This window comes from Lissotriton helveticus, chromosome 2_1 (genome assembly GCF_964261635.1).
Source record: "Lissotriton helveticus chromosome 2_1, aLisHel1.1, whole genome shotgun sequence".
Taxonomy (NCBI): Eukaryota; Metazoa; Chordata; class Amphibia; order Caudata; family Salamandridae; genus Lissotriton; species Lissotriton helveticus.
The window spans coordinates 1,591,953,983-1,591,980,910 of NC_136059.1; the positions used below are offsets into that span (position 1 = coordinate 1,591,953,983).

At 43.4% G+C, this 26,928-nt stretch overlaps 1 protein-coding gene and 1 non-coding gene across 4 annotated transcripts in view; one reads left to right on the forward strand and one right to left on the reverse strand.

Annotated features, from left to right (window-relative positions):
* LOC144818798 (phospholipid-transporting ATPase ABCA1-like) overlaps positions 1-26,928 on the reverse strand; it is a 3,252,877-nt gene that overhangs the window by 783,123 nt on the left and 2,442,826 nt on the right. The window lies entirely within an intron of this gene.
* TRNAT-AGU (transfer RNA threonine (anticodon AGU)) lies at positions 23,764-23,837 on the forward strand. The gene has a single exon. It is a non-coding gene; the product is annotated as a tRNA-Thr (tRNA).

Below are 26,928 nucleotides of genomic sequence, written 5' to 3' on the forward strand. Positions count from 1 at the left end.
TACCTTGGACATGAGGTGGAGAAAGGAAATATTTGCCTGTTGCTAGCCAGCATTCAGTCCATGATGGAGTGGGAAGTGAGACCCTTTTTTGGACTCACCAGAAAATACAGAAACTTTGTTGCAAACTATGGAAGTATAGTTACCCCATTGACTGTTTTGACCTCCACAAAGCAGCCCAGGAAAGTGATTTGGACTGAGAAGTGTCAGAAAGGATTTGAGGAACGGAAGAAGGCCTGTGCACTGCACCTGCACTGAAAGCACCTGACTACAGTCAGATTTTCATTGTACAGACAGATGCCTCTGACAAAGGAGTTGGAGCTGTGTTAGCTCAACTAGATGACAAAGGTAGAGAGTGTCAGGTAGCCTTTATTAGTAGGAGATTACTACCTAGGGAACAGAACTGGGAGGCTATTGAGAAGGAGTGTTTTGTCATAGCGTGTGCCTTGCTTAAGTTGCGCCCTAATTTGTTTGACACTAAGTTTGTGGTGTAAATGGATCATAAGCCACTGAAGTGATTGAGGGCTATAAAGGGAGAGAATCCCACGTTGTTGAGATGGTCTATTTCTTTGCAAGGTTTGGACTTTGTAGTAAAGTACAGACGTGGTCTGAGCGATGGGAATGCTGATGAACTTTCCCACCGGTTTTACTGATCTGACCACCCAACCTTTCAAGGTTAGAAGTTGGTTCAGTATGTTCTAATATGGGTGGGCAGATGTTGGTAGGAAAAGTTATCTGTATGATAACAGCAATGCACCCCTGCCCTGAGTGCTCAGCTGTAGTGATGTCTGGATCCCTATGGTCATTTATGTAGTGATAGGCAAATATGGATCATACATGTGTGCTATGACATAGGCCTTTCTCATGGATTGGGGTCTTGTTGGACCAGGAGGGGTGCTCAAAGTGCTACGCTCATAATGGGGAAAGGCTACTGCTCTTATAAGGAGTTAAGCAGCACAAGTGTGTTGGTGGCAGTATACTGTGTAGTGATCAGTAGTAGTGAACAGGTCCTCTTTAACCTATGGCACTGGAGTGAGGCCTACAGACTCACACATTCAAAGTTATGCTGCTGTGTGCTACACTCACCGTTTGGACAACATTGGTTTGATGTGGAGTGCTAAGCAGTGCACGAGTAGTGTATCTGTGCTAAGTGTATGTGCGCACGGGAAGGGTATAATACAGGGATAGTACAGTACTGAGCAGTGAGTGCATGTTGAATGCATGTGCTGGGAGTATGTATGTGTGTGAATGGTACAATACATGGCAGACTATGGGTTACATTATGTGAGACTCAGGTCTGCATGGTGAAACATGAACAGAGGAGGCAGAGGAATCCACTAGTTAGATTTGTGTATTGCTGCCTTCTTGTAAGCTGTGTGAGACACACTGGAGAAGGGAGAGCAATGCTTCCTCCATACACTTCAAAGGGTGCTCTTTGATTCAGAGAGAGGTCACCAGGAAGGGGCCTAGGCATGTCTCAGAAAGGAGATGGGCTGTTAAGGGAATCAAAAGAGTAAGACTGGGGCCAGTTAAACAAATGTTTTCAAACTACACTTTCCCTTACTAACAAACTATTCCAGTTGTCAAAAACATTCTGAAACATATTTAGCTTAATAGTAGTAGTAGTAAATACTTTTTTGTGTTGATCAATTGATTACAATAAAGTGTGAGCATTTAAAAGGAAAAATTGTGAGTAGCTTGAAATTTCAATGATTAAAACTTCCAATCAGGTTCAGTACAAACACTTCATAGTATAACATTCTGTATGTTCCCGACTTTAGCAATGGTTTCTGTACCTTAGTCATCCATCTCCCACTGTATTACTATTTTCTTTACTTCAGTCTATTCCTTATTCAAATATAAAGTGCTAATCTGCTGATTATACAAAATATATGTATCGGGTTTACCGTAGGAGATTCAATATGTACACCTCCCAGGTGTAAATGCAGTTTGTATTCCTTCTTCTACAATAATTCACATATATTATTTAACAATTTGCCAGTGTATTATGATCTTCTTTGGCTCAGTCCGTGACTTCATAGATGTACTAAAGTGCTAATGTGCCAGATGTGCAAAACATATACTGCTCATTGTAATTGTGCAGATGGTTTCTATATCTTTCGAGAAAAAAATGGTTCACCCGTCTACCTCTGTATTATATTCTTTTGGCCCAGTTTGTTACTTTCAGTAATATATTAAAGTGCTGAAGTACCAGAAGTGCGAGATTCATCCTTTTCATATAGTTATACAACTTAAAGTTCGATTCTCTGTTGATAAAATCTGTGTTGCTTCCCATTATATAGGGACATTTATGCTGTTAATGATTTATACGCATGATCTAAAAACGTTATCATCATTGCTATTGCACTGTGTTCTCTGAGCCTAAAACAGTATCTATTGGCCTCAGCGGTTGTTCTTATTTTAGCATTTTTAAACAAGGAGCGTAAATATATCCTCAGTATGGGCAACAGTTTAGAACAGGTAAATAATACATGTATAAGAGATTCAACAGTAGTATTTAGCTTACTACAACTTTCTATACAAATCTTGAAAATATTTTAGAGCTTTTAAACTATCATGTGCCCTTTTTTACAAACATAAACTATGTTTCTATCTAATTCCAATCTTAATGAAAATCCTAAATCTGTTATTCCTATTTTTATTGTCTAAATTTCACAGTTGTTTAACTACACATAGGCAATTATAGAAAATACTTAAAGCCTTTTCAAGGAAAATTGTCAAACGTTTCTGAAGATTGCAACACTTATTTAAAAGTCTCATTTTTTGTTGTTGTAGAATTTGACTCTAAAAACATTGTGAAATTATTTCAAACATGCAAGGGAACAATCACATCTACATAAAATGTAAGTTTTCATTCACAGTATTACCTGCAAGGGCTGGGTTAACCAGCCACAAGGGAGGACTCTTCCTGACTGAATGAGCCTTTTTTGAACAGATAACAGGTTCTTATTGACTTATTCAAAATAAAAAAATGATGCAGGCCCCTCACCCATCATAGGGTTGCTTCTTCACAGGAGTGTCCGTGAAGGAATACACCTATGATGGACCATAGGGGTTCATCATAGTGGTCCAGAGATCTTAGTTTGAGCAGGATTTACATAGGTTGAGAGGTGTCATAATGAGTTAAAATTGTAGTGAATATATGGGATGTACTTAGTTTTATTGAACCTTAATCCTCCAACATGCAAGATTAAAAAGAGAAATAATGTGATAAAGGGTGATATTAGGACACCTCCTTGCCTGCATTAGCATTCTAGGGCTTTCTTCAGGAACAAAATACCCTTCTATCTGGCTATACCCAACCTATGTATTGTGTAGTGTAGGAGGTAATGAAAATGCAACCTGTCAGCTAGCGTGATGAGGTACTAAAGATGCTGTTCTAGTCTACGTCAGTCACAACCAACACACAACCCACAGAGAAGTAGAGGCTAATACTGAGAATGAACCACATAAACATATCAAAACAAAGACCCTGTTACCAGGCAAAAATCTAAAGTGTGTTTTACTTGAAATCTGAAAACCACAGCTTCAAGCTTAGTGAGCAAACAACTCTGCTTCCAAAAATGCATTGGCAAGCAAGTAATTAACTGCACAACATCGCGAAAGAGAACTTTTTTTTAACATTATTAATGAAGTGAAAATGTACATCGATAAGGTAAAGACAACATATCAAGTAAGTTTGAATCAGTTTATATTTTCATACAAAAGGTAAAGTTAAGTTGCGGAAATTCACAAAAGTAAGGTTTACATCTGTGTTCAAAGAGTACACCAATTAATCAATCACATTTATCCCCAAGGTGTTAACAAATTGCCAGCACAGACCACTTCAGTAATTTGTTTCGTTACTCTTTTGTGCACATAGTTAATTTCACTTTTTCAAGTCACTCCACTTCTGGGATTCCTGGTGTGACTTTCAAAGACCAGCGATATTTAACATTTCGACCAGAGATCCAAAAACAATTTAGATTCAGAATAAATCAAGAGATACCCAGACCTTAACTTAGAGGAATGTATCTGTGCAAAGATTAAATTCAGCATCTGTTGTACATAGGCAGCTGCTCCCTTTTTAGGTCACGCCTGGCGAACGCAGCGCGAAGCGCGCCCACCAGCGAGCAGTTTTGTTGCTGACTTGCTTCTCATGTGAGACAAGAGATGGGCACACGCAAGAGACGGACTGGAAATGTGGACGCGCACGTGAACAGGAGATGTTCACGTGTGTAGGGCTCATTTCCAGTCCGTCTCTTGCGCAGGCCCATCTCTTGTCTCCCGTGAGAGGGAACTCCCTGTGTAGCCCACGTAGGACAGGAGATATGCACGCGAGCTCGCACGACACCAACAGCATTTTAAAGTGTGCCTCGTGTGCTCCCGTTGCCACCTCCCTTGGGCCAAGCCTCGTTATTCAGTGCGCGCATCACGCGCCTTCAGTTTCCCTCCCCCCGTCGCTCCACGGAGCCAGCTTGTTTTGTGGGGGAGGTTGGAGCAGCATGAGGGGGCAGAGGAGTGATTTCGCGATTTACGCCATCCTTCTCTTGAGTAGTTCATCCTGTCGTTCTTGTTAATCAGGCGCATTGAGTGCAGTTCAAGTAATGTACCTGTCCCTTGTTGATTGCTTCCTGATATGTGCAAGTTCTGAGTCGGCCCAGGATGTCTGAGCACCTCCAAGTGTTTTGTGATGAGTTAGGAATGTCCCATCTGCATGTTTGTTGAGGCATCTGCCCTGTGTTGTTAATCAATGCTGCTGAAGCTAAGGAACGCAGCGGGTTCGACCCCCGTATTGGCCAGTGCTGTTTTTATTTTTCCTTGTACATTCATGAAATGGAAATGCACGCGGACTGTACAGGAAGTTTAAGGTAGCGCCTTAGAGTGAGGACTGTTGTTTAATCTGTTTAATACCAGTGTGATGTGCTGGCTTATTGACAATGGATCTGAGCTTGCTTGAGCTTCCTATATTTGATTTAATAGAGAAATCAACAGTATAAATCGGTGAAGTAGATCATAAAACCGGCCCACAAACAGACCTATAATACCACCCCTTGGGCACTGTCGGATTGCCCTGTAGGTTTGTCAGACACTGGCGAACCCTTTCTGTAACACAGCCTCTAGGTTTTCGTGGGACTCTCTTCTTTTTTGTGTTTCAATTCTTTATTGCATTTTAAAAATAACAATCAAGCAACGATCAAATAAACAAATATTTGCACAAGATCAAAAGTGTCAAATTTACAATCGGAATTGCACCTTTTGAAGTGCTGTTTAAATCAGAGTTAACATTTATTCTCTGGTGAGAAAGTTGCGGGCAACATGTCTTTAAGAAGAACGTGATTGTTGCATTATGATCATGTTAACATATCTGGCAACACTTTCTTTTTACAATCATGAGTAACAAACACTGTGATAAAGTACATAACAAACAAATAATGAGACAAAACAGTAAACAAGTATAGCGTGTAAAAACATAGCAAAACATATAACACCAGTCCTTTACTACATTTGGAAACACTAGGCGAAAAATTATGATTCAACTGAAAATGTCTTTTATAATCCTACCTGTGTTTTTGGCTCTGGGAATCATAGTTTTTTAGGGGGTGTTTTCAAGAGGAGAGAGGAGTTGGTGCAAAGATTGTCTCGTGGCACACGAGTGCCACGAGACTATAGCGAGACTACAAGTGCCACGAGACTATAAGTGCCTTATCCCAAGAGCTGGAGTCAATGCGTTTCGAATCCCATCTTGTTGGGGAAGGGAACACAGAAAGTAGGTAAGAGGGATAGCCCAGCAGTAAATCATAAGGGGGGAAATAGGAAACGAAACATAAAAAAACCAGACGATTATCTAAACGAAAAGCGTAAAAATTGCATTTTTCCCAGATCCTGGAAAGCCAGAGTGATACTCATTTAATAATGGAGAAGGGAGGCTTCAAGTCACCGTTAGCAGATGGTAACCCTAGAGAACCCACCAGAGCAACCATGGTACCAGCTGGGAGATTAGGGGACCTTGGACCGGTAGTACCCCCACCAACCTGGTTGTCGCAGCCCCTTCAGGCAACCCATCCCTTCTTGATTAATGATAGCTGATCCATTGGGAGGGGAAATGCGAATTAGATATGGGGTTCCCTCGTTACAGACAGGGTCTGGGGTCATTGATTCCAGGGTGGATGGTAACCTTTAGACAGGGACCCAATTTCCAATTGTTACGCAGGCTGGACTGAATAGAACCCCCACAGAGACCACATCTCTGTCCAATAGAAACATTGAGGCACCAATTTCTAATTTTGTCTCATATTTGAACATTCAACCACATGGTCGTACATAAGCCGTCAGCTTCACCAATAGTGTCCCTTTATGGATCCCCTGGAGGGACGCTCCAAAGAAAACTAGTGGGGTACAGACCAATTTATTTTCTATTGTGGATTTTACCTGGCTATTTGATAATGAATCCACTCCGGCCTCACAGGAGTGACAAATGGCTTAATGTATCAAGGGTTTTACCTATTCTGGGGCACATTTACTTATCCTTCATGCAACACAGGCTGCGTTGCGTATAGGGAAAGACCAGAATATTAACTTGTACAACGATATGGAGCATTCCTGCTGTCTCCTAGCCTCTGACCACTATGTGCAGCCTAGCACCAACACAGGCACCTTTGCACCATAATGCAAAAGTGCCTGCATTATTGCAAGATTGTTTTTGTGCAGGAAGGTGTTTAGAGGTGTTTCCATCTTTTTATGTGGGCTTCAGAATGTAGCACACATAGAGGAAGCATCAAGGAGGAATAAAGATATTTCTCGTTGTTACTCTTTATTGGGGAAGGCGTAGCATTAAGAGGTATTCCCTGATTTACTAGCTTTAGTAAATCTGTGAATGGGCCATAATCCATGGGTAGATGCATGAGAACACCCAAGTTCCACCCATGGAATGCCTCCCTGCTCAAAATCCACCATAAGAAAGCGCAAGCAGCTTCATTGCTGCTGCATAGTTACATTTCTTTAAAAAGCCATGTAAGATGGTGCAAACTGCCCCTCCCGTGACTTTGTAAATATTACTGAAGCCTTTGTGTTGTCTTTGCTTTATCTTGCATGATGCAAGGACAATGCAAATGCTTGATCAGTATGCCTCCCTGTGTCTCCGAGGAAATTCAATAACACATAAGTCTTCACTTCCTTTTCTGTGCCATTAGAAAGATACCATTCTGTGCCATCTAAAGAAGTAATCAATGATTCGTTTTTTATTTAGTTAAGCCTACATTTCGTCTTTAAAAACTTACATCTAGCAGTATGTTTTGGATGCATTTTTTTGTGGTATGTGAAGTGGAACCCATTGGATGGTGCAGCAATGAGGATACAAGCAGTTATGATTGTGGAGCAGGAGTGGCACAATGTTGTTTTCCAGTAACTGGGATGCAGACATTATTATATCATTATATCATTATTATATCCATTCAATTTTACAGTTTAACTAAGCAATTGCCAGTGCAGCACAGAGATTAGGTAAAGAAACAAGCATTTGCAATGGAATCAGTCTACCCTTTGGGACCTTATATGTATTTAGCTATGCAGCACATTAGCCTGGGTGCTGAAACATTTATTTCTCTTTAACATGGAGGGAAAGTAAGCACCAAACTGCGTGACACACAAGTATGGCAACACAAGGAGAGAAATATTGCCTTTCAGCAGGAAATGGTATAGTCCAAAGCTCTGTTTTTAATATGATATCAGGACTTTTGGTGGTCATATCACTGAAAATACAAGATTTGAAAACAACATTATTGTCTACAGGTGCTCCTTGGAGACAATTTCTCTGTACTGGAATGTATTTTATTTTTATTTTATTTATTTTAAAGGTTTTATATAGCGCTGGGAGAGATTCAGGGGAGGGGGGGTAGGAGCAGGGGAAGTAGACATATAATGAAGGTGGGAAAGAGGAGGGGAGGGTGAGAGACACCGCATGGAAAGAGAAGGGGAAGGGCAACAGGTACACAAACATAGTTCATACACTATGGGCTTATGTTATACATTGCCTTAATGTGTTATAGAGAATAAGAGGATATATGATGATACTGAAATAACATCAACAGACTCTGCTATACCATTACAATAATGACCATCTATTGTATGATTATCAACATGTTTATGAGCTCCATTCCTTGTTTCTGTGGTTTCTCCGTAAGGTGGGATACACCTTTAGTTAAATACATGTTTGTGTTAGACTTCTATGTATATATTTTTGCCTTTTGATACTGTATATGTATTGTGTATGTCATGTAAATATTGATTTTAGCTTCTCTATACTTCCAGCCTTGAAAAAGTCTCCAAAGAGACGAAACACGTGTCGGCAGGACAAGCTGGAAATAATTTTAATGATTATGAAATAAAAGATTTGAAGTCTAACGTTCGACTCTGGATCCGTATTTTGGAAGCTTTTTTTCTATCGATGAACTGTATTTTACAAACTTATGATTATTACTTGGATCATTATATGTTTTGTGAGAGTGCTTGACCAATGCCTGTTTTATCTTTGGTAGGTACACAAACCGGTGGACGAGTCGAAACAACGTCCAAAGTCCAGTAAGCTGTGATCCCAGGGGAAGAGGTATCACTTCCCTATCCCTGTTGCAAGAGGCTCCTTTTACACAGTGGACTCTCTCAGAGGGTTCTCTGAGACTCCAAGCCCTACATACTGGATCCTTCCCCAAAAAGGGGAGAGGGAGTGCTTTGGCAAGGGGTGCCATACCATATCTCAGCTGTGAGTGGCTCCCTTGGCGCAGTGGACTCTCTCAGCGGGTTTGCTGTGACTCCAGAGTATAAATGTTTGATCTTTCCCCAACAAGGGGAGAAGGATGCTTAGTCAAAGGGCACAAAGGACAGGGGGCTAGGCAGAGTAGCAGGCAAGGGGAGGGATTCAGGGGAGAGGGGATAGGAGCTAGGGAAGTAGACAAAGAGAGAAAGAGTACTAAATGGGAACATATTTGATTAATGAGTTATTATATGGTGCTGGCTAGACCTGAAGGAATCAGAGCGATTTACCTGAGGAACAGTCATGTTGCAATTTACATCAGTTAAAAGTTACAAAAGTATCAAGAAAGCCTTTAAAGAACATAGGTGAATGGAGCAAGGAAGGGTAAGGGGATAGTGTAAAGGGGTAGGAGGGAGATAGGATGTAGAGACGAGGGGACAATCTGCCCAAGGTCCGGCTGGGTAGGTGACGGCAGGGGGGGAGACCACAACCCATCTCCCCTTTAGCTATCTGGGAGATTCACCGGGCGTCAGCCAAATCGCTTGGTCTCCACAGTCTGGAATAAGTTCTGCAGGTTTCAAGTCCTGATGTGTAAGCAGGTTAGGGGATAGGTTCAAGATCTGGGCAATGTCAAATTGTTGTTCCAGAGAAGTAAAACAATGTGGAGGGGACCACTATGGCAGTCATCTTGGGATCAGGCAGGGGACTGTACTGTACACTGGTACACTGGTGGCCATCCTAAGGTCAGGCAACAGGCAGTTAGAGTCAGTATCCAGGACAGCGGCCGCCAGAGAATAATAGTCCCAGCCCTAGAAGGGGCACATGGAAAGGGGTGCCCAGCCTACCGTAGCTCAATGTGCACCGGGGCCTGCGGGCTCATCATCCCCCTCATCACTCTCCCCACTGGTCCACACCAACGCTATAAGAATCTGTGGGTGAGGGAGAGGAAGAGTCCGCCAGCCGTATCACCGGGCCCCCGTATCGGTATAGCAGACAGCAATTCAGTCCATGAGTCCAGGCTCGTAGCCTCTCTGTCTCACAGCTGCCAGTCCGAGAGAATTTCCTTCCGGGCCACCTGGTTTCAGTAGGGCTGACTGGCACAATCGCCACTGCAGCTACTGCCACCCACAGTAAGGGGAGAAACATAGGGGACCCGCTCCTAACCCCAGAAGGTCTTACCAGGCTGTTATGCTCATTTCATGACTTAGCTGGAAGTGGTACTCGAAGGTACTATACCACTCGTCTTCCTAGCTCTGGGGGGGCAATCAGGCCCTGGTAGCACTCCGGTTCCCTCAGTTCTGAGCCTGGAACACTCAGCGTCCCTCACTCCGTCAGTGCTGCTCACCGCTGCACAGGCTCTTTGTAGACTCGGCAGATCCCAGCACTCCACTCCAGCGAATCACCATCTTGAGGCGTAACCCACCGATGTCGCAGCAAGAACGGCCTCGCTCACAGCTGCTCCGGGGGGCTGCAGTCTGCCCACGGTATCACGTTGGGTGTCTTAAGGCCGAAACCGGAACATCCAATTGCCTTCACACGGTCTCCCCGCAGGCGTAGGACATCGCAGCTTTCAGCTCCGGCGAGGGACCATCTTGTGACGCGACTCGCCGGCTTCCGTTCGAGAACGGCTTTGTTCACAGCTGAAAACCGCAGCTCTTAGGTTGTTCAGAAAGCCACAGCCTCTGGACACATTCCGATCACTACTGCTGTGGTTTATTGGCGTCGGGTATCAAGATAAATGGCAGGATTTGGTCCGGGCCGGCTGAGCTCGCTGAGAGCACAGCCGGCCGGCTCAGACACTGGTGTGCTTTTTGAGAACTGCTTTTCTGAGACCACTGTGATCTTGTTCTACAATCGTTAAATATGAACAATATTTCCAAGGTTTCCAGTTTTTCCATCCTGTATTTTACTGACCTCTGCTGGTCATTTTCTATCAAGAAAGTTAAATAGATGCTTTTGCCAGAAAAATTAGAAAAAAGAAAGTCCCTCAGCAGAAAAACATGTTGGTATTTTACTGACCTCTACTGGTCGTGTTCTATCAAGTCAGTTAAATAGAGGCAGTTGAACAAGCAGAAAGCAATTCGGGTATTTTACTGACCTCTACTGGTCGTATTCTATCAAGTAGATAAATAAATAGAGGCAGTTGAAGAGAATAAAAGTTCCTAAGCGGAAGCAGACAAGTCCTAGGGCTGATCTCCAGAGCCCACAAAGTACATATACATATAAGTATATACTAAAGTATATACAAGAGGTCTCGAATGCTCGACCTAAAAGTGCACTACCTACAACTTCAGTTCAGACTTTCCTGCAGTCGTAAATTATCAGGAAGTGAAAAAAGTCTGTGTTAGGATCGAAAAGTCCTATGCAAGGTAACAGACATGTGCCTCTACCCTAATTGCCCAACTGTACTGATGTTTGGATCCCTAATGCTGATTTTTGTTGTCATAGGCAAACACAGATCATGCATGCGCATCACTACATAGGCATGGCTTGCGGATTGCCGTCTTCTTGGACCAAGAGAGCTACTGCGTTTACCAGGAGTTAGGCAGCACAAGGAGCATGAGTGGCATGGTGTAAGTACTCCACCCCTTTGTTTTATGTGGAGTGCTGCGTAGTAAATGATTGGCATGCTCTGGGTATGTGTGCGCCTGGGAAGTGTACAATACAGGGATAATGCAGTACTGTGCAGTGCGTGCATGTTGAATGCATGTGCTGGGTGTATGTGTGCCTGTGAGTGGTACAGTACATAATAAATGTAGTGCTGTGCAGTGCGTGTTTGGTAAATGCATGTACTGGGAGTACGTAATGCTGTGAGTGGTACAGTACATGAAGGATGTAGTGCTGTGCAGTGTGTGCATGTGAAATGCATTTGCCGGGTGTGTGTGTGCATGTAAGTGGTACAGTACATGAAGACTACTGTGCTGTGCAGTGTTTGGATGTGAAAAGCATGTGTGCCTGTGAATGGTACAAGACATGGCAGACTAAGGGTTCCACTTTAGTAGACACAGGGCCACATGGTGAAACATAAGGAGAGGAGGTAGAGTAACACCCCCAGACATATTTGTGTATTGTCCCATTCCTGTAAGCTGGGTGAGTCATACTGGAGAATGGAGAGCAAGATGTTTCCAGTACCCTTCAAATGGTGCTCTTTCATTCAGAGAGAAGCCACAAGGACTGGATCTGGGCACATCTCAGGAAGGAAATGGGGCTGATAAGAGAATCATAAAGAGTAGGGCGGGGGCCCCAGGCTACCCTTTTCATACACATATCACTGTGGCTGACATACATGTTTGAGCTCTAGTCACTTGTCACTCCTGCTTTCAAAGGGAATAGAGAGGGCAGGGGAGTGGGTACTTCAAAATGAAGTAGTCCCCCAACATAAACTTCAAAGAATTATACCGTCATTCACATTTGGTGCCTGGAAATGGACTATAAGTAGGGGAGTATGGGACCCCAGGAAATGTCAACTGTGAAGCTGGTAGTTGGACTGTGCAAGGAGGAGATGTTCTGCAAGACGTGTGGCTGTGACCAGGACTGGGGGCAACAACTTTGTAGTCTCTTGCTGGGTGAGGGGACATCACCTAGGAAACCCAAGACCACGTGTCCTGGAGAGTGGAGCACAGCACATGTCTGCTTTCCAAGACCAGTCTGCCCTGTGAGAAAGAGAAGAGCTTTAGAGGCTGCGAGGTCCAGTTGGGAATCCTATTGAATGGATTCCCTGTGTGAGGTGTGAGGAAACTGCTGCTGCACCCATTGGGTCAACGCCCATGTGCAGGACAAAGTCGGTGACTCCTGGGTACCAGAGGGGGTCCGCAGTGAAGTGAGCCATGAATATCGTTGTGCTGGTCAGGCTGGAACCCATGTGCAGTGAGCTGCTGGTTACCCCATATGCCAGGAGGGGCTGCTGCAAGGTGAACTGAAATTGGTACTCTGCAGATCAGGCCAGAGTCCAATATGCAGTGAGGGATCGGTCGCACCGTTTGCCAGGAGGGGCTGTTGTAGATCGATTTCTGTGTGTAGTGGGGCATAGCTCTTGTGAAGTGAAGACCCTGTGACACTCTATGCCGGGAGTGGCCACCGTGCAGGCATCTGCAGTACCGATCAGTTTGGTGCCCATGTACAGAACAGATACAGTGACCTCCTATGCTAGAGGAGGTCACCATAACTAGCAAGAAGTGTGACCTGACCAAGAGTGTTGCTGGAGGAGTGAGGGCACAGTGAGAATCCCTACACATCTGACATCCAATGAGGGATCAGCATTAGGTGCTTCATACCACCCGACTGTGAGATGGACCAAATATTTATCCTACTAGGAGGAGATGTGAGCAAGCTTTAGTCACAGTGGGTGCACGATCATGAGTGAGGAACCTGAGGATCATCGAGGCTACAAGCAATGAACTAACCTGAACTAGCCGCTGATGCCCTGGCGCCCGCAGAGGGTGCGCGCTGAGGAACTACTGACACACTGATCCTGCAAGTGCAGGTAAGATTGAATTTGGGCAGTTTAGCCCTGGGAACTTGCTTACTAGATTTGCTGCACCACTGCTACACTTTTAACTTTGACAGAATGGGAGTAGACTCTTGAGACTCAGACTACTAGTGGGGCTTACCTTGGTTGTTGCCTAAAGTAAATGGGAAATAACCACGATCACTAGAGCCTGGAGGGAATTACATTTTTCTCTGGTTGCTATTAGTTGTAAACTAAAAATACTTCTCTTTTTAAATAAAAGTGAGTTTTTGGCTGGACAATCATTTCTTGCTGCTGTTATGGGTATTTTGACTGGGAAGCCAATTTTCGGATCCTCCAAGGAAGCCTTAGACTGCTCAGATCACTTTCTTCCGGGAAGTAAAGTGCTGAAGGGGTACTTGGCCCAGTTACGCAGACTACATAGTAGGTTAGGCCCTGGGACATCAGGAGAAAAAGGCCTTACACCCACAGTAGAGCCCAGTAACCTCTGATTGTCAGGTGGCTCCCAAAAATATATTCTGACAAATGGCAGAAAGTGAGGGGGCACCTACCAATTAGGATCCATGATACAGGTGTGGAATCGGCCAGTCCCAAGTTACTCCCGTCGGACAATAAATTCAGTTTTTTAAGCACCAAGGTAACACGCATAGACAATGGAAAATACAGGATTGGGATTAGACCTCAGCACCATGTCCATAGATCAGGTGGTCCATTTATGTAGGGGCAGACAGGTCCTTGCCTTGCTAATTTCAAGAGGAACCAGTTTGAGACAATGGGTGAAAGGGATATGACTGCTGTTGACTCTGGGGAAGGAACCATAGTCGTAACCCAGGAAGAGAGTGCTGTGGAGTTAGGCTCTAGGATCCTGTTAGGAACCATCTATACCCATGCACACGTCCAGTGTGTTCCCTAAAGCAGAGTTCAAAAAAGGCTAAAACAGCATGGTTCTAAGCCTAAAGGTGAGAGAAACTCTTCACAGACAGGGTCCAAACTGGAGGGTAAGGGCCAGGGTAATTATCATAGGACTTGAGGAGGACCCAGAAAAACTTGGGAATGGTAATGGTGTGTTCAGGAAGGAGCATCATAAGAAGAGAAGGCAGGGAAGGACTTCCAAGTCCTAGGTGGTGACTGGCTTCAAGTGCGACAGGGTGGGTCACTTTAAGAGATAATGTCAGGCAAAAAATCCTGACCCAGCAACACTTGTAATAGCATGAATGTTACTTGGGGTGAAGGAACTCAAGTGGGCGCAGTTGTGTCTAATCTATTAGTTATGGACATTTGGGAGAGAGACCCAGATTCTCTGTAGCACATTCATCCTAACACAATGTTTTTTTTTGAGGATGTTAGTATCAATTGGAAAACAGTGCCTGTCCTGAGGGATAGTGGAGCCTTCCGTACTACAGTTGAGAGGAAGTACCTCAATCCTAACGAGATACTCCCTCAGACCAAGCATACAGTTTTGTATCTATTGGGAGGGTATAGAGTATCCGCTTGTCAGGGTGTTCAATTGCACTCAGTGGCAATACAGCCATGGTTGATGTTGCGGTAAGGGGAAAGCAAGGTGCTGGATGTCTCTCGCCCCTTATTTGATTGCCTCTATATTGGTGCCGGTCCCAGAAGCCTTTATGGCTTGGATAACCTCAGCTGTGTTGACCAGATCATGAGCTGCACATCAGTCTCACTGGTATCATTCTTGATTTGCAGGGACCAAGACAAGGTAGTTTGCAGGAATTGCCATGCAGGTCATTGCTTCTGCTCCAGAGGGAGGGAAGGATGATGTTCCTGAAGCGGACCAGGTGCCGAAGTCTGGCTTGCTTCGATGGCTGCAGGGTTTGCTAGCTGCTAGAGGGCCTACCTAGGAAGATGTCCGCAAGGCACAAGAGTGCCCTACACTTGTGGGACTTCAGACGGTAGCCCAGGAACAGGGCAGCAAAGGAGTGGCTGAGAAACACTCTTTCAGCTGGGAGGATGGCCTACTTTACAATGAGCCAGTAAATCCTGAGACAGGAACCACCAGGGTTCCATTAGTGCCAAGGAACTTCCTTTTGTCACTGGCCCATGAAAGGCTTGTAGAAGGCCATTTAGGAATTAAAAAAGCCCAGGTTAGGTTGGACCCTCCGTTCTATTGGCCATGGATGCACAGAGACACAGAGGAGTTCTAGAACCTGTACCATTCACCAGATGAGTGGTAAGACAGAAGGGAAGACTAAGGCACCATTAGTGCCTCTCCCAGTTGTAGGTGTTCTATTTGAACAGATGGGACAAGACATAATGGTCCATTCGAGCACCCTCACATTCACACAAGTATATTTTGGGTGTGATGGATCATTCCACCAGGTGCCCGGAAGCTGCACCTCTGAGAAGCATGACTGCAGGGATGATAGCAAGAGCTCTTATGGGTATCTTTTCTAGGGTTGAATTCCCAAAGATGGCAAGTTCTGACCTGGGAACCAACTTTTACTCCTCTTACGTGAGAGGGATGTAGAGCAAGCTGATGTGACCATGTCTCAATAGCATACAAACTACAAACTGAGGGTTTGGTGGAGTGGTTTAACAAGACACTGAAGAACCAGATTGGAAATCTGCCAGAGATCCTCAGGAGGAAGTGGTATCCTTTCCTGCCATGTCTCTTGTTTGCCTACTGAGAGATTCAAAAGAAGCAGGTAGGGATCAATCCCTTTGAGCTTCTGGATGGATACGCAGTGGTGGGTCCACTTACCTTAATCAGAGAAGGATGGGAAGGAACCTCAGAGTTTCCACAGAAGGACGTGGTGAACTATGTGAAAGGCCTCAAGAAAATGATGGCGCATCAGATGAGTCAGCAAAGGAAAACCTTCAGGCCAGCCAAGCACTCGTGACCAGAAAGCAACACTGAGTTGGAATTAGGAAGGTCAGAAGGTGTTGGTACTAAAGCCAATTTGCCTGCAAGACTTTGGAGGACAAATGATATCAATCAATCAATCAATCAATTATTTGTAAAGCACACTACTCACCCGTGAGGGTCTCAAGGCGCTGGGGGGAGGGGGTGCTGCTACTGCTTGAACAGCCAGGTCTTGAGAAGACTCCTGATGGTCAGCAGGTCCTGGGTCTCCTCAGGTGGATGGGGAGGGTGTTTCATGTCTTGGCGGCAAGGTGGGAGAATGATCTGACATCTGCGGTTGTTCTGTGGATGCGTGGAATGGTGGCGAGGGCGAGGTCAGCGTAGCGAAGCTGGCGGTTCGGGGTGTAGAAGGTGAGTCGCTTGTTGAGGTATGCTGGTCTGGCATTGTGGAGTTCTTTGTGAGCATGGGTGAGGAGCTTAAAGGTGATCCTCTTGTCGATGGGGAACCAGTGCAGGTCTCTCAGGTGGGCTGTGATGTGGCTGTGGTGGGGGATGTCAAGGATGAGGTGTGCAGAGGCGTTCTGTATGTAGGTCATTGATAGCGATGAGTCTAGGATGAACCCCAGGTTGCGTGCGTGGTTGGTGGGTGCCGGTGCAGCTCCCAGTGTGGCCGGCCACTAGGAGTCGTCCCATGCAGAGGGGTTGGAGTCGAGGATGAGAACCTCCGTCTTGTCTGAGTTCACTTTCAGGTGGCTGTTCTTCATCCATTCGGCGACAGCCTTCATTCCTTCTTGGAGGTTGGTTTTGGCGGTGGTGGGGTCCTTGGTGAGGGAGAGGATCAGCTGGGTGTCGTCGGCGTATGAGACGATGTTGAGGTCGTGCAATCAGACGATGTTGGCGAGCTGTGCCATGTAGACGTTGAAAAGGGTCAGGCTGAGGGATGATCCTTTGGGTTGGTCATACAAGGTAATTCAGGTTTGTGAGGAAAATTACTTGGTAGACACACCAAGCGAACCCAAGTGGGTGTTCCATGTGACCAAGCTTAAGCCTTACCTTCAGAGAGATTACACAGTGAATGTCATGGCTATGGCAGAGGAACTTGAGGAAGAAGTAAGCCTCTTTCTGACTTGCTACATAGTGACATGAAGAATGGCACTGTAGAATGGGTTTGGTTATCCCCTGACTTAACGCCTGAGCAGCAGAGGAATTGACAGAGGTGTTGGGATAGTTTGTCAACCTCTTCTCACTGACATCTGTGTGTGTGCATGGCATAGATACAAGTGACAGCTTGGCAGTGAAGTACAGAATGTTTGACTGGGTTTAGGGATGCATTGAGGCAGCAGTTGATGAAATGCTGGAACTTGGGTCCAACATTGACTTGGGGTTCATTGAGATATCTTATAGTCCTTGGTCTAGTCCTCTACTTCTAATACCAAAGCAAGGGGCAACAGACTTGCAGTTCTGTGTGGACTGGTGAGACCTCAATGAGGTAACAAAAAAAGATGCCCAGCCAATCCCAAGAACGGATGAGCTGGTGGATCAAATATGTGCTGCAAAGTACTTGAGCACCTTGGATCTGACCAGTGGATATTGGCAGATAACTGTGGCATCAAATACCAAGCAGTCCACTGATTGTTCTACACCACAGCGACTATATCAGTTCAGGTTGATGTCCTTTGGGCTGAATAATGTTCCAGACACATTTCAGTACCTGGTGAGTCACGTTCGAGCATAACAGGAAGAATTCTGTATGGCCTACATTAATGACATTAAAGTGTTTAGCAATTCATTGCAGGACCACCTGAGACACCTAGAACAGGTTTTTGCTAGGATACAAGAGGATAAACTGACCATCAAGGTGACCAAGTGTCAGGTGGGGCAGCCTCCTGTAGTCTACCTTGGACATGAGGTGGAGAAAGGAAATATTTGCCTGTTGCTAGCCAGCATTCAGTCCATGATGAAGTGGGAAGTGAGACCCTTTTTTGGACTCACCAGAAAATACAGAAACTTTGTTGCAAACTATGGAAGTATAGTTACCCCATTGACTGTTTTGACCTCCACAAAGCAGCCCAGGAAAGTGATTTGGACTGAGAAGTGTCAGAAAGGATTTGAGGAACGGAAGAAGGCCTGTGCACTGCACCTGCACTGAAAGCACCTGACTACAGTCAGATTTTCATTGTACAGACAGATGCCTCTGACAAAGGAGTTGGAGCTGTGTTAGCTCAACTAGATGACAAAGGTAGAGAGTGTCAGGTAGCCTTTATTAGTAGGAGATTACTACCTAGGGAACAGAACTGGGAGGCTATTGAGAAGGAGTGTTTTGTCATAGCGTGTGCCTTGCTTAAGTTGCGCCCTAATTTGTTTGACACTAAGTTTGTGGTGTAAACGGATCATAAGCCACTGAAGTGATTGAGGGCTATAAAGGGAGAGAATCCCACGTTGTTGAGATGGTCTATTTCTTTGCAAGGTTTGGACTTTGTAGTAAAGTACAGACCTGGTATGAGCGATGGGAATGCTGATGAACTTTCCCACCGGTTTTACTGATCTGACCACCCAACCTTTCAAGGTTAGAAGTTGGTTCAGTATGTTCTAATATGGGTGGGCAGATGTTGGTAGGAAAAGTTATCTGTATGGTAACAGCCATGCACCCCTGCCCTGAGTGCTCAGCTGTAGTGATGTCTGGATCCCTATGGTCATTTATGTAGTGATAGGCAAATATGGATCATACATGTGTGCCATGACATAGGCCTTTCTCATGGATTGGGGTCTTGTTGGACCAGGAGGGGTGCTCAAAGTGCTACGCTCATAATGGGGAAAGGCTACTGCTCTTATAAGGAGTTAAGCAGCACAAGTGTGTTGGTGGCAGTATACTGTGTAGTGATCAGTAGTAGTGAACAGGTCCTCTTTAACCTATGGCACTGGAGTGAGGCCTACAGACTCACACATTCAAAGTTATGCTGCTGTGTGCTACACTCACCGTTTGGACAACATTGGTTTGATGTGGATTGCTAAGCAGCGCACGAGTAGTGTATCTGTGCTAAGTGTATATGCGCACGGGAAGGGTATAATACATGGATAGTGCAGTACTGAGCAGTGAGTGCATGCTGAATGCATGTGCTGGGAGTATGTATGTGTGTGAATGGTACAATACATGGCAGACTATGGGTTACATTATGTGAGACTCAGGTCTGCATGGTGAAACATGAACAGAGGAGGCAGAGGAATCCACTAGTTAGATTTGTGTATTGCTGCCTTCTTGTAAGCTGTGTGAGACACACTGGAGAAGGGAGAGCAATGCTTCCTCCATACACTTCAAAGGGTGCTCTTTGATTCAGAGAGAGGTCACCAGGAAGGGGCCTAGGCATGTCTCAGAAAGGAGATGGGCTGTTAAGGGAATCAAAAGAGTAAGACTGGGGCCAGTTAAACAAATGTTTTCAAACTACACTTTCCCTTACTAACAAACTATTCCAGTTGTCAAAAACATTCTGAAACATATTTAGCTTAATAGTAGTAGTAGTAAATACTTTTTTTGTGTTGATCCATTGATTACAATAAAGTGTGAGCATTTAAAAGGAAAAATTGTGAGTAGCTTGAAATTTCAATGATTAAAACTTCCAATCAGGTTCAGTACAAACACTTCATAGTATAACATTCTGTATGTTCCCGACTTTAGCAATGGTTTCTGTACCTTAGTCATCCATCTACCACTGTATTACTATTTTCTTTACTTCAGTCTATTCCTTATTCAAATATAAAGTGCTAATGTGCTGATTATACAAAATATATGTATCGGGTTTACCGTAGGAGATTCAATATGTACACCTCCCAGGTGAAAATGCAGTTTGTATTCCTTCTTCTACAATAATTCACATATAATATTTAACAATTTGCCAGTGTATTATGATCTTCTTTGGCTCAGTCCGTGACTTCATAGATGTACTAAAGTGCTAATGTGCCAGATGTGCAAAACATATACTGCTCATTGTAATTGTGCAGATGGTTTCTATATCTTTCGAGAAAAAAAATTGTTCACCCGTCTACCTCTGTATTATATTCTTTTGGCCCAGTTTGTTACTTTCAGTAATATATTAAAGTGCTGAAGTACCAGAAGTGCGAGATTCATCCTTTTCATATAGTTATACAACTTAAAGTTCGATTCTCTGTTGATAAAATCTGTGTTGCTTCCCATTATATAGGGACATTTATGCTGTTAATGATTTATACGCATGATCTAAAAACGTTATCATCATTGCTATTGCACTGTGTTCTCTGAGCCTAAAACAGTATCTATTGGCCTCAGCGGTTGTTCTTATTTTAGCATTTTTAAACAAGGAGCGTAAATATATCCTCAGTATGGGCAACAGTTTAGAACAGGTAAATAATACATGTATAAGAGATTCAACAGTAGTATTTAGCTTACTACAACTTTCTATACAAATCTTGAAAATATTTTAGAACTTTTAAACTATCATGTGCCCTTTTTTACAAACATAAACTATGTTTCTATCTAATTCCAATCTTAATGAAAATCCTAAATCTGTTATTCCTATTTTTATTGTCTAAATTTCACAGTTGTTTAACTACACATAGGTAATTATAGAAAATACTTAAAGCCTTTTCAAGGAAAATTGTCAAACGTTTCTGAAGATTGCAACACTTATTTAAAAGTCTCATTTTTTGTTGTTGTAGAATTTGACTCTAAAAACATTGTGAAATTATTTCAAACATGCAAGGGAACAATCACATCTACATAAAATGTAAGTTTTCATTCACAGTATTACCTGCAAGGGCTGGGTTAACTAGCCACAAGGGAGGACTCTTCCTGACTGAATGAGCCTTTTTTGAACAGATAACAGGTTCTTATTGACTTATTCAAAATAAAAAAATGATGCAGGCCCCTCACCCATCATAGGGTTGCTTCTTCACAGGAGTGTCCGTGAAGGAATACACCTATGATGGACCATAGGGGTTCATCATAGTGGTCCAGAGATCTTAGTTTGAGCAGGATTCACATAGGTTGAGAGGTGTCATAATGAGTTAAAATTGTAGTGAATATATGGGATGTACTTAGTTTTATTGAACCTTAATCCTCCAACATGCAAGATTAAAAAGAGAAATAATGTGATAAAGGGTGATATTAGGACACCTCCTTGCCTGCATTAGCATTCTAGGGCTTTCTTCAGGAACAAAATACCCTTCTATCTGGCTATACCCAACCTATGTATTGTGTAGTGTAGGAGGTAATGAAAATGCAACCTGTCAGCTAGCGTGATGAGGTACTAAAGATGCTGTTCTAGTCTACGTCAGTCACAACCAACACACAACCCACAGAGAAGTAGAGGCTAATACTGAGAATGAACCACATAAACATATCAAAACAAAGACCCTGTTACCAGGCAAAAATCTAAAGTGTGTTTTACTTGAAATCTGAAAACCACAGCTTCAAGCTTAGTGAGCAAACAATTCTGCTTCCAAAAATGCATTGGCAAGCAAGTAATTAACTGCACAACATGGCGAAAGAGAACTTTTTTAAACATTATTAATGAAGTGAAAATGTACATCGATAAGGTAAAGACAACATATCAAGTAAGTTTGAATCAGTTTATATTTTCATACAAAAGGTAAAGTTAAGTTGCGGAAATTCACAAAAGTAAGGTTTACATCTGTGTTCAGAGAGTATACCAATTAATCAATCACATTTATCCCCAAGGTGTCAACAAATTGCCAGCACAGACCACTTCAGTAATTTGTTTCGTTACTCTTTTGTGCACATAGTTAATTTCACTTTTTCAAGTCACTCCACTTCTGGGATTCCTGGTGTGACTTTCAAAGACCAGCGATATTTAACATTTCGACCAGAGATCCAAAAACAATTTAGATTCAGAATAAATCAGGAGATACCCATACCTTAACTTAGAGGAATGTATCTGTGCAAAGATTAAATTCAGCATCTGTTGTACATCGGCAGCTGCTCCCTTTTTAGGTCACGCCTGGCGAACGCAGCGCGAAGCGCGCCCGCCAGTGAGAAGTTTTGTTGCTGACTTGCTTCTCATGTGAGACAAGAGATGGGCACGCGCAAGAGACGGACTGGAAATGTGGACGCGCACGTGAACAGGAGATGTTCACGTGCGTAAGGCTCATTTCCAGTCCGTCTCTTGCGCAGGCCCATCTCTTGTCTCCCGTGAGAGGGAACTCCCTGTGTAGCGCACGCAGGACAGGAGATATGCACGCGAGCTCGCACGACACCAACAGCATTTTAAAGTGTGCCTCATGTGCTCCTGTTGCCACCTCCCTTGGGCCAAGCCTCGTTATTCAGTGCGCGCATCACGCGCCTTCAGTTTCCCTCCCCCCGTCGCTCCACGGAGCCAGCTTGTTTTGTGGGGGAGGTTGGAGCAGCATTAGGGGGCAGAGGAGTGATTTCGCGATTTACGCCATCCTTCTCTTGAGTAGTTCATCCTGTCGTTCTTGTTAATCAGGCGCATTGAGTGCAGTTCAAGTAATGTACCTGTCCCTTGGTGATTGCTTCCTGATATGTGCAAGTTCTAAGTCGGCCCAGGATGTCTGAGCACCTCCAAGTGTTTTGTGATGAGTTAGGAATGTCCCATCTGCATGTTTGTTGAGGCATCTGCCCTGTGTTGTTAATCAATGCTGCTGAAGCTAAGGAACGCAGCGGGTTCGACCCCCGTATTGGCCAGTGCTGTTTTTATTTTTCCTTGTACATTCATGAAATGGAAAAGCCACGCGGACTGTACAGGAAGTTTAAGGTAGCGCCTTAGAGTGAGGACTGTTCTTTAATCTGTTTAATACCAGTGTGATGTGCTGGCTTATTGACAATGGATCTGAGCTTGCTTGAGCTTCCTATATTTGATTTAATAGAGAAATCAACAGTATAAATCGGTGAAGTAGATCATAAAACCGGCCCACAAACAGACCTATAATACCACCCCTCGGGCACTGTCGGATTGCCCTGTAGGTTTGTCAGACACTGGCGAACCCTTTCTGTAACACAGCCTCTAGGTTTTCGTGGGACTCTCTGTTTTTTTGTATTTCAATTCTTTATTGCATTTTAAAAATAACAATCAAGCAACGATCAAATAAACAAATATTTGCACAAGATCAAAAGTGTCAAATTTACAATCGGAATTGCACCTTTTGAAGTGCTGTTTAAATCAGAGTTAACATTTATTCTCTGGTGAGAAAGTTGCGGGCAACATGTCTTTTTCATCTTTGCAGATGGAGACAAGGTATCGAAGAAAACATTAAACATGTAAAACACTTTTATTTCTTTGTGAGTTCATCGGCGCTTTACAGATACAGTATGTGGCGTTGACATCTGTGCTGCACAGGTGGGGCGGGTAGGGGTCACGAGAGGTGCAGGAAAGGGCACATGGATTACCTATGTAAGATATGTGTCTTATATATATAGGAGGCCTTTGTATCAATGCACTCTTGTTTACATTTTGTACTTTCACGTATGTATATCACTTACTCCATCGGTGTATTGTGTTCATACTGTAATGAATGCATACTGCAGGAATACAGATATGTATGTGTGCGGATGTACACTTTTCATGACCCTTGTCAGTTTTCCATTTGTGTATCAGGTTTTCTGTGTTCTCCATCGTCCCGTTGGAAGCAGATGAAAAAGAGTAACAGTTTGCACGTTGAAAACTGTGCACTGCTTGGCACTTCACCAAGAAATTGTGCGTGACACCTCATCCTGCAGGACGCGCTGTGGCTTAGTTGGTTAAAGCGCCTGTCTAGTAAACAGGCGATCCTGAGTTTGAATCTCAGCAGTGCCTACATTTTTGTCGCATAGTCCCAATAGACTTAGGAAAACCAATTTTTTGATAGAAGAATACATTGTTTTCAAATCCACGATGTTGCTGCTACAATCATCTACATGCACACACAATCCCTGCAAGCTAAACACGCATTTGCAATGCAATAGGTCTTGCATTATTAAAGTTTGAGCTATTGGTGTTGCATTATTATTAGCAATGCCAATAGCTCAAACTTTAATAATGCGAGACCTATTGCATTGCAAATGCTTGTTAAGAATATATTCATCCAGAAAAATTCAAAGACAGAAACGCAACAGAAAATGTGTGTACCCTGCATCAGTATTTCAGGAGAGGTTCTGTTAAGTTGCTTTAGACTATAATATTGTATGCATTAATGGCTAGCTCGTGAGGGAAAGCCTTCCTATCCAGGAGTATGCGATACTAATAATTATATGGGATCAGAAAGCCGTCATTTTTCAGCCATGTGGATCAGATATATGAACAACCTGTATCTAGGGACAAATTCAGTATGGTATATTTCTGGTGTAGGAAACCCATATTTTCCTAATTCCTAAAGTTGTGGGCAGTTCCTAAACTGTATATTTCTGTCTGAAAGTCGATCCCGAAAATGTTCCCCACGCGTGGAGCCGCCTGGCCCAGGTTTTATGCTGGCTCTTACAAGGCAACCAGCAAGGCCAAAAGTCCATCATCATGGATAGCCCACTCAGGATGGCCAGCTTCCTTATACACCAGACCTTTGACAAAGTGGTCAGACTAGTGTTAAAGGAGGTCACCCTCTCGCACTGCCAACTGCAAGGTTAATCACATGCTGAGCCTGCGACACTAGAAGGCATCACAGGCGAGGGAAATTGCTGCGACATAAATGTTTGTGTTGGATATGACAAAGGGCAAAAGCAAGGCATGCAGGCAAGTAAAGTCTTGTCATACTCAAAGCTTGGGATACTTGTTCCACACAGATAACTTTTTTTGTTTATCAGTTACGGTAAAAAAAACGATTTGCTTATGCTAGTTACTGTTTTTAAAGTACAGAACCTAAACATGTTTTATTTTAAATCAACTTTGTGGGAGGCACTACGCTCGGGGGTGAGAGGAGGATGTAAAGGCTGTGGGGCAAATGTGTTGATGAGTCATGCATTCTGGCAATTTCCGGTTTTGGAATCTGTTTTATGCAAACTTGGATAGTTCCAGATGGAACAAGAAGTCCAGAGATTATCCCGATTTTGAACAATTTCATAATATCTGAAATAAATCATACATAAATGGTAAAAATATTATTTTGGGAAATCACAAAAAATTATATATATATATGGGCCATGGGCATCCATTGTTGATTCTAATAATGTACAGTTGTCTATTTTTCGTAAGGAGGATCATGCATTTAAACCACTGTTCTACAACCACAAAAACATAATTTTCTAGTCCAAGGGACCCTGGTTCTATTTTGACCAAAGAGTGATTCTCCACTGCCTCTGCCTAGCGTACGAGTCTGTCAACTCGCTTCCCCCTTCGTGACCTGATACCTGCGAGGTTCGATCCCACTTTCCACCTCAGGGTAGCTGACTACATGTTTTCCTGTATGGTATTTTCTTTTCTGCAGACCTGCCAGTCAACAGCTGTACAACACCCGCCCTGGCTGACTACAGACAGTGACAGGACACCCTCAGCGGCTAGATATCCCTAGGGGTGATTGCTACGCTATATAACTGCTGATTGATTGATTGATCGACTTTGCGTCAGAATGAGCATCTGGGTAATACCCAGTACTGGCCACAATTCCACTTACTCCAGAGTACTCTGAATAATTTCAGTCATTTTGCATTGCTCTCGTGACTCAAAATTACTGAAAATGACACGATTACACAGTTCACATAATTTAGAGACATTTTGGACAGAAAAGCCTACTGCAAGAGCACAGGAACTGAGCACAAGAAGCAGCTGGCTGCTACTGTTGGTGTTTTGTTGCATTTAGTTCTCTTTTCTTAGCACAAAATACATCTGCAGTCCTTTTTGGACACATGGATGCATTTTGCACTAAGTAAATAACGATAAATGCTATGTTACGCTCCTCATATAATTCTGCAAATTCCGCATATTGTTCCATATTTTGCTGTACGTTCATGAGCTATGGCCACCCTTAGCAATAACATTTCATTTTGCCATCAAAAGGTTCTGGTGGCATCATAACTACTGCTATGTCGTCTATAGAATAGTGAAAAGGAAATACTAATTTATGTGGTAAAAATGTAGAATTTCAGAAAAATACACCATGTGTTTTGATAAAAACATGATGTAGAAAAGAAAGATTTTGACCCTGCACAACAGTGAATGTGTGTGATATGGTCTGGAATAGGAATAGCATTTGTTGTGTGGTCTTAAAGATAATTTTGAATGTAAAGGATGATGTCTCCGCAGTTGATAGTGGAGTTTTGATAATGCTCGAGTATTAGATTGAAATTGGGGTATTAACTTTTTTAATGTTTTCAATTTTAGCGGAGTCTGGGCCACCTTACACAAAGATTGGTGTACAGTATGGGCAGAGAATTTTTGGGACCGATAGATTGATATGAAGGCTTCAGGCATAAACCTGTGGCATTAGAGTGATATGAAAATTGATGTATTAGGTTATGTAATTATGAAAAACTCATATAAAGACAGAGCTACAATTGGAAAGTTGTATGATGCCAATAGAGGATAAGATCTGGTGCGGTGGCATCATCTAGAGGACATGGGTATTACTTTAAACCCTAATGTTCATGAGCAAGTGATGTTGGTGTATGTCAGAGGACACTGAGAGATTTCCTGAAGTGTTTACATACAATCTAGGCTTAGTGAAGAATTTTAAACAGAAAATTATTTTCAAAAGTCGCGGGATGTCATTTGTACACAAGGTACGTAGGGTCCCCAATTTGATGCTTGAACCCCTTAAAGCAGAGCTGGCTAGACTGTTGCAATTCAATGTTATTGAAGAACTAGAGACTTCAGAGTGGTTGGTACCCATAGTTTTAGAACCACCGCACGGGGCAAGTCCATATGCATGTGTGAGAATCGTAGAGTTTTAAATAACTGTAGCAGGGTAGATCGTAACCCC